Here is a 9,680-nt window from a genome sequence, read left to right on the forward strand (position 1 = left end):
CCAGGCTTATTCCATGTTTTCCCTATATTCTGAGAAGTTCAAACTATTTTATTTATGCATATTTATTTGTTAATTACCACAGAAAGAGATGTCAAAGTGTTTTACTTTCTACCTTCTCTCAGAATGGGAGGATGTTCGTTTATTTAATCTGGAGATTAAAAAAAAAAAGTGCGATACAAAAAAGGTCAACACTATAGGCAGGATATTACCCGTCTTTTTCTTTTTTGTCACGAGATTATACTGTTATTATCCATGTAGAGAATCTCCTGAACACTTTCACTCTCACTGGCCTCTGGGCTGAGAGAAAAACAGACCACAGTCTTTTGGTTTTGAGCTTTGTGGGCTCACTTCTGCATGCTCTGTAACATGACTGACAGGAGGTAGAAGGCAGCTTGCTTCCCAGAGCCAGGTTGCTATGAATCTCAAAATTCCTCAGCCAGATCTGTGGGAGCTTTGTACATCAGCTGGATAAACATGGACCCACCAAAGCAAATTCTTTGATCACTATTCCACCCCCATGTAACTTTTGAAGTACAAAATAATTAATCCATTAGGAAGATCCATTCCATTTGCTACTAGTGGCTATGTTGGATACTAATTGATAATAAGATGCTTTGGGGAGCTTCATTAAATATTGTTACATAATTTGTTGGCACAGATTATTTCACTGCAATGTGAGGAAAATCAATAAAAACGTCTAGGCCTCAATAAGGAGAGTACTTACTTTGTGGCTAGGAAGGGCTACAATACTTTGTGGCAAGGCAGGTTATAATGTGCTAAAGAGAAATATTTATGTAATGCAGGATGTAACTTTTGAGAGGTGCATTTATTTGTTTTATTGTTACATGAAGCATGCAAGTTAAATATTACTGGCTGTTTGAACCACTGGGAAACACAACAGCAGCTTTGCTTGAGTAAGAAAGATTCATGTACATTGTTACCTCACACTGCCTTCATTGAGGGCTGTAAGGAAATTCTTCTTAATCAGGCAGCAAACAGACACTTGAAAACATTAAATACGGAAAATTATTTTTAAAGGCCTGCTTTTGGGGGGTGCCTGGGTGTTTCAGTCGGTCAAGTGTCTGCCTTTGGCTCAGGTCATGATCCCAAGGTCTTGGGATCAAGCCCCACATCAGGCTCTCTGCTGAGCGGAAAGCCTGCTTCTCCCTCTCCTTCTGCCTGCTGCTCTGTGTCAAATAAATAAAACCTTAAAAAAAAAAAAAGACCTGTTTTTTGGAAAACTCAGTAAAGGCTGAAAAATCTTAACTGATTTATATTTTTTCAGTGTTGTTTGTTTTATTTTGCCAAGAATTTGAATGTGTAATGTGTCAAAAATACTTGAAAAATTTATGCCAATCACAATTACTGCCAAGAATCATCAGTATTACTGTGTGTGTGTGTGTGTGTGTGAGAGAGAGAGAGAGAGAGAGAGAGGTAGAGCCACATGCACATGTATTAAGGTATTTCAAATTAGCTTATCATTTTTAGATCATAAGTGTTTTCTGAATAACACAAAAGAGTTAAGATCAATACATTTAAAAATCCTCAGTTTTATTCTGCGGTAATATCTATGTTCTTAAAAATGAAAACAAATTATTCCAATGTTAAATAAGTAATCACAGAGATACATGAAATGATCAGTGCAAAATTTTAGGAGAAACTCTTTTTCTCTTCCTTTTATCCCAAAATACTAATCTCATATTCTGAGAGGTTGCAGAAATTATTTTACCAATTCTTTTCTATAGCAGACTGATACAGTGATGACTTTGCTTGAAAAAATGAAAAGAAGAAGAAAACCAGAAGGAAAAGCAAAAAGCAAAAGAAAAAAAAATACTCAAACCTCAGAGATCTGCTCCCCAGAGGAACACTTGATTTTCTTCAGCAGCTCAACATGTCAAAAGATTTATTGGTCGGGAAATCTGACTTATGAGTGACCTCAGAAGAGCTGAAAGAATGTGAACTAATGCTAGAACTTGGCTACTTCTCTTACATGTCACTAAGACGTTGCTACCTTGACATTTTTTTTTTCAAGATTTTGTTTATTTTTTTTTGACGGAGAGAGATGCAGTGAGAGAGGGAACACAAGCAGGGAGAGTGGGAGACGGAGAAGCAGCTCCCTCCCCCACCTCACAACCCCCAACCCCACCCCACCACCCCCTACCAAGCAGGGAGCCTGATACCAGGCTTGATCCCAGGGCCCTGGGATCACAACCTGAGCCGAAGGCAGAGACCCAATGACTGAGCCACCCAGGCACCCTACCCTGAAATTTTGAAGTAAGTCAAATAACAACAGCTTTGTAATAACTATTTATCCTTTAGGATCTTGTCATAAAATAAAGAGATTTTTCAGTTTTTTCATATGAAAAGATTTAATACAGGATATGTTGTTTTGGTTAATATTCCCCTTTGGAAAAGGGTTCTTTCTCAATCCTCTTGATTGGTCTCAAACCACTTACCATTTTATTATCGTGATATGCCCATAATTTCTTCAGCCTCATTATTTCCCCATTCACTAGGAAAGATGAATGTGGCAGATGTAATAATAATAATGAAAATAATAAGGTGAAGACAAAGATAAAGACGAGGAAGTGTTAATTAAGTTTTTTTGTGTGCTAGGCACTCTTCTGGGTGCCTTACAAGTATCTTCATTCATTTAAACTTCACAAAAATTCTGTGAGATAGATTCTAATTTCTTCACATTTTAGACATGATAAAACAGAGGAACAGAGGTATTAAGTAAATTGCCCAATGTCATACATCAGCCGCCCCCCCCAAAACTGTAGGCTTTCTAACCTGGGTTTCATCAACATGACTTAAACCTGGTTCCCGTCCTTTATGAGTACACTTTGCCCCACTGTGTCTAGTTAGTATGGTCCTGGCAAGTTCAAGCATATATTTCTGCCAAAGAGTACCATCCAGAATTGAGTATAGTACACCATGAAGTCCCAAACCACAACTACGACCCTTGAAGGACATCATCCACAAGCTAACCTGGCACAAGCTTAAAGCTTGACACTCCTTTTTCTTTGCCTACTGACCTTTCATGTCAGATCACCTTTCTTAAAATCTTGGACCCAAGATAAGACCTTGCTTTCTGTCAGCTGTCAAGATTCCCAATAAAACCAAGTCTAGTCAGTCTTCCTCAGTATTAGGCCACACTCCTCAAGGTCACTCCATTTTGCCTGTTTTTCTTGGCACCTCCTCATATGGTCTCTCCTCCCTTTTATCAGTGGCCTTGCTGTCAAATAAAGTCTATAAAACAGCAACAGCAACACCAGCAGCATTACCTGGAAGGTTCTTAGACGTGCAGTCTCTGCAGTCCCACCAAAGATCTATAATTCTTGTACGTGTCATGTTTGAGAAGTACTACTCCTGGACGTTGTCTGTCCTTCGATAAATGTACCTAAATCTCGATTGCAGTGGTTTACAAACTCTAGCGGGCATTAGAATCCCTTGGAGATTAAAACACAAATTTCTGGATCCCACTTACAGAATGTCTGATTCAGTAGGTCTGGATTAAGGGGAGTAAACATTTCTAACAAGATCCCAGATGTGGCTCCTGCCCACCTGTGAACTAACTACACTTTGAAAGCCACGACTCTAACTCTTCCTGAATTCTCTCCTCTTCTGTGTTCAAAACTTCTCCAGAAAGTTGTGAGTTCTGCCTATGTTGCATTAGGGAGAACACTCCCCCTTAGTGATTCAGACCTGAAATTGTTCTACAAAGCTACTATGATCTGAGAAGAAATTTTAGGCTGGTGACAGGTGGCATATATAAGGTGGGGAAGTGGGGATGCATACCTGAGACCCCTGCCCTCAACCTGATATCTATAATATTGTTTCATCTAGTATAGTAGTTTCATAGAATAATTTTTGTTCCTTATTAAATGAAGTGGTCACAATTAAAAACATGGTGGGGGGAAATATATTTTGAAGGGTCTATTAAACGGGCTTCTAAATGGAAGTAATAATAGAATAAAGGGAAAAATTCAATTAAGAAAACCATGGAATTCCTTGAGTCTCATGGAATACAAGGAGAATTTGGGATTGGAGAGAGAGAGAACAATGAGAGTATAATACATTTTTTGTCTGGGTTTTTACTGAGGAAAAGTTTAGGAGGCTTCTCACTCCCAAATTGTTTTAGAAATTGATATTTTGGAATTTCTAAGTTGTAGAAAAGTAAAACTACAGAATATTCTATACCAAATCACTAGGAAAATATAAATAATTCACCTGGTTGTCACTGGCATATAAGATTGGAAAATTTTGAGGTGTACAATTATGGAATATTTCCCAGAATGTTCAGGCTTTTATATAAGACAGCTGGTGATTGTGCAGTGTGATAATCATTTCTATCAGGGCTCCAGAGGGGATACTAGGAACTACCATTTACCTAAATCTCTTTCCCATTTCACAGAGGCTGTTACAATTTACAATAAAGCACTGGAGCTTAGAAAATATAAGGATATATATATTACATATTTTATTATCTATGTATTACATACACATACATGTATATCTTGTACAAAAGCTAACATGGCTTCTTTAAGAAAACTTATTTGGAATAATATGAGAAAAATGAGAACCAGTAGTTTTATAATATATTTAGATTTTCAGATTTTTTTTTAAATTTTGTGTTAAATAAATGCTTTGTGTTATCTAGGAATGGGAGGTATGGTTTTCAGTGGACTTGAATAGGAGTTATAGGATAATGATTTAAAAAATCCTTATCTTTGTAGTCTTCTTTTATAGATGTATAAATAATTTGGAGGCAGCAATCCATAGTCAAATCTCTATGTCTATAAATGGTGTAGGCTTTTTACTGCAGTGAGATTCTGACCTAAAACAGATAAACTACAGAAATCTCTTTTGACATGAGAGGGCATAAGAATGGCAAATGAGTCTCTATATAACAAAATCCAGAAGGTTGCTTATGGAAAGATAATCCAAACTTTGCTCATGGAATGGCAGAGACACCAACAATCCAGATAAAGGACTAGGCAATCATTATAAATGTTTTTCGGAGAACATTGGTTCTCTGGGAATCTCAGGCGGAAGAATTCAAAAGTTAGTTATCCTTCAAAGAAAAGCAAAGGATAAAACTTATCTGGGTATTGCACAAAGTCATAAGCAAGGACACATTAGAAATGAAGCCCAACAATGACAATCTGAGAGCACGAAGGGGCTTGGCAAATGGTTTAATTAGATTAGAACCTGAAGATAAAATCTTCCACCTGCAAAAATGAGATACTGGCATGAGATGGAACTCTTTGAAATGTGAAATAAGTAATATACAAGGTAGAGGTGGAGAAAAGAGTCATTTTAGACACTGGAGAAGTAAATTAATTATTATATCCTAAGAGTTAGAACAAGCTGCAAGAAAATGAAAACAAACTGAAAGTTTTTTGATACCATGGGTTGTGGTCACATAATGACTTTCCTTCTAAGGAAATAAGGGGAAGGGTGGCTTTTTATTGGGAGTTCCTCAGTTTTTGGAATGAGGATAGCCATGGAGGACACCCACAGTCTCCAGGGGCTTTTGTTACCAAATATGAGGTTGGATATACCATGCTAATTATATTCTTATTGCTCTTAATGTTCTGTAAAAGTAGCTCTCTTCCTGATAAATTACAGAAAAGATTCCCCTTATATGAGCCTCGGTCCTGCACTCCTGTCCTTGGGGTATTTATGCCTGTCTCCTAGCTGATTTCTCTCCTATCCTACTGCTGGTCTTTTCGTCTCTTGTCTTCCCATTGCACTTTATTTTCTGTTCCACAGCAATATATTCTGGGCCTCTTTGATCACTTTCTCTCTCATTTATACTCTCCATAATTTCTTTCATCTCCAGTGTTCTAGTCTTACTGCATCTTCTCTTTCAGTCATCTTTTTCTCAACCCTTGGTATTTGATGTTTTGGAAAGTCTTAAGGGAAGGAAAGTTGGTGGGTGAGGAATGGAAAAGCAGAGAAAAAAGGCAGAGAAAAAGAAGATTTAAGGTGAGGAAGGAGCATTGTAAACTTATACAATATCTGTTGTTTCTGTAACTTTAGGACTATGAGGACACACAACACAATGGCATTCCTACTCCACACTGTTCCAAGTAACTAGCCAACTGTCTGGCCATCCTCCTTTGTATTAAGTGGGCTAGAAAGATGTTGAATCAAAGAATATTCATAGGGATCTGAAAAGTTTATTAAAATAACTCCTCCCTGTTCCAACTACCTGTCCCTATAAGACTAGATTTTCTGCTTATATTTGTACTATAGGCAACCAATTCTTCAATAAATGCAGTGAAATATCATGACACATTGAATGTAGAAACATATGAGAATGCAGCTCTTTTTCTATTAAGGAAATATGCAAAAATATAAAACAATGCCACTTTCCTCATTTTTTGTTTTGGAAAATATAATTTTCATGAAAATATCTTATTTATATTAAAATGTAATATAATTATTACTATTTAAAAAATTTAAAAATGTTTAAGCTCTTAGTTTTAATTTATAACATAGTAGATAACTGTAATCCCCCAAAATAAAATGTCCTTGAAGTCCTTGATAATTTTGAACCTTGTATAATTTCTTCATAAATTATATTTTCTTATTTTTTTCATGCCATTCAATGGAAACAATAGTTAGTTTAGTATAGTTTAAGGTATTGAGCCTTAATCTTTTAAAAAAAGATTTTTATTTATTTATTTGAGAGAGAGAGAGCACGAGAGGGGAGAAGGTCAGAGGGAAAAGCAGACTCTCCATGGAGCTGGGAGCCTGATGCAGAACTTGATCCTGGGAGTCTGGGATCATGACCTGGTCCAAAGGCAGATGCTTAACCCACTGAGCCACCCAGGTGCCCCGTGAGCCATTTTCTTAAGTGAGCAATCCTTTCTCTTTCTCAGAAGTGATTATCAGCCACTGAAAAAACTAATGTAGGGTTTTGAAATGGAGAGTTTGGAGAAGGTCAGCTTTTCTTTCCAAGAATTTTGCGTATTATATGGTGAAAAGATAAAAGCCCTCTTAGGGAAATCTGTCAAAATCCTGGATAAACGTCCTTAACATAAATGTTTGACTTCACAAGTAACTGAAGGATACCTCTAGTGTCTCCAAACATAGGAGAAATTGAAAACCAGTGTTATAATCAGGCACTAACAATTTGGCAGTCTTAGAGGTTTTGCTAGGCTGAGTAATCAAGATGCTTGGCCTTTAAAGGCCACATGAAGCCCTGGGCACCTGTGAGTTGATAATTTGGAATGAAGATGACTCATACAACTACGAGCCTTGAAGGACATCATCCACAATGAAAGTGTGAACTTCATTAAAATCTCTCCACTTGAAAACGGATATGACAAAGGAACTTTGTATCATCCTTGGCTCTAGGTAGGGAAAAAACACCTCCCTTAAAACATTGTATTCATAGGTCTGCCTTAGGAAGGTTAGGGATTTAAATTAACACAGTTTTCATGGTCTGGAAAATTATTATAAACTGTGTTTCTCAAAGTGATAATGTTTAAGCCTGACAGACACAAACCCAAGACTTTCTTATAAAGACAAAACATGTCATCATCCTTCTAGGATCCTAATAGATAAAGTCAGTTGAACATGATTTCTGCATTCAAAATTATAAAACACATGAGGAAAATACCCACAATGAACCAAAGTCAGCGAAAAAAAATTAAAAAAAAAAAAAAGGGCAGACGCATATATTCCTAAAATATTTAGATGAAAGACTGATAGATGTAAGTCAGATAATGTTTAAAATTGTGGAAGGGATAAAATAAGAAATTAAACACATGGGAAACAAACATATCCAAAAAGACCAGGAATTTTGCAAAAATAAACAAGTACAAATGTGAGGAATAAAAACTTTAATGGCTGTTTAAAAAAAAAACTTACAGGAGAATATTCGGTTATAAAGCAGATTGAAAAGAAAAGAATGAAGCAAAATATATATTTGGAGAAATTAGTAAGAATGCAACATATGAAGAAAAAGAAATAGGAAATGGGAAAGAGAAAAAAGTAACATGAAACATAAAATGGAAGAACCAACATAAATCTAACAAAACATTGCAAAGGAAGAGAAAAAAACAATGGGGAAATGTATTATTCACAGAAAGATAAGTCAAGAAAACAGGAGGCACAAATAAAAACTATGATACATTAAAAAGAGACCGAACTATACATATACAAGATTTAATAATATATATTTTATGCCAATATATTGCAAATTTATAAAAAGTGGGCAAATTGCTAGGAAAAAGAAAGTATCTTACCAGAATTGTTTCAAGAAAACATAGGATTATAAGAGAATGAGCATAGAACAATGAAAGTAATTGAAAGAGGAGTTAAACATTTTCAAATAAAATGTAATTTTACAGCGGTATTCTTTGCATAATTACATAAGAGCTAATCTTTATCCTATATACTGTGTTCCATATGATAAAAATAAAGGATACACTATATGTTATCTGACTGGAATTTAAATAAAAACTTTTTTAAAAAGGGAAAATAAAAAAATAAAAGGAAAATAAATTCCCAATTATTTTATGAGACTATGATAATCTTGATGTCAAAATTAGAAAAAAGATAATAAAAAATAAAATTATAACTTAGTGTTTCTATAACATAAATATAAAAATACTTTAAAAAATTAGTCAGTTGAATCCAGAAAATATATATTACTATACCTACTCACATACATGTATTTATATATATGACAAATTTAGATTTATCCCTGGAATACAATGTTGTTTTAATAGTAGACAATTCATATAAGCTATCCATTTAATAACTGAATTATTATAGTAATAATTTCAAGAAGAAAAATAACATAAATATCACAATTATATAAAGATCAAATAATAAAATTCAATATTCCATATATGATAGTAAATAAATTATTAGCAAACTAGGAATAAAAGGAGATTTCCGTAATTTAATAAACAGTATCAAATTTTGCAGCATACATAATATTGATTGGTGAAAACTTAGAATTTTGTTTTCAATCAGGAACATGACAAGGACATCTGCCTTCAGTGACCATTTTTACATTATCAGAGATTCTAGCCAATATAATATAAAAATTAAAATTAAAATAAGGCATACAATTTAAAAAGGAGAAGCTACAATTATTTTCCTTCTCAGACATTATGCATTATACATTTTAAATATGAAAATTTATTTTTAAAAAGTATTTAGATAATGAGAGTATTTATCAAAGAAGCAAAGCTGTTTGATATAAGATTAAGATAAAACTTTAATTACAACTTCCTAATCATGATATACTTGCTTTTATTGGATTAGTTCTTCTGCTTATAACAAATATAAATTCTAGAAATTTAAGAAAAACAATGACAACAACTCATTTTTGAAGAGAGATGAGAAACAGAGACATTTGGAGCAATCTTAAATTTTGAAAGAAAGGAACTGCCCAGGGCCAAATTAGCTTTCTGTGGGTTTTTACTAAAGAGAACTCCCTGATGCTCTCTGCAGCATCTAGAACTAAATCAGAAAGCTGATTGTTAGGGTTAAACCACCACTCTTTCTAGCTTTGTACAACTTTGGTGAAAGTAGAACTTCCCTAGCCCTACCCAACTCTTAGCAAAGCCTTGCCCAGGTGTGAGCAGATGATTCTCAGGCCAGGTCCCACTTAAAGCCAGATTTCAGGTATTGGCAGAAAAAGTGCCCAT

Source organism: Neovison vison, chromosome 11 (assembly GCF_020171115.1).
Source record: "Neovison vison isolate M4711 chromosome 11, ASM_NN_V1, whole genome shotgun sequence".
NCBI classification, from domain to species: domain Eukaryota; kingdom Metazoa; phylum Chordata; class Mammalia; order Carnivora; family Mustelidae; genus Neogale; species Neogale vison.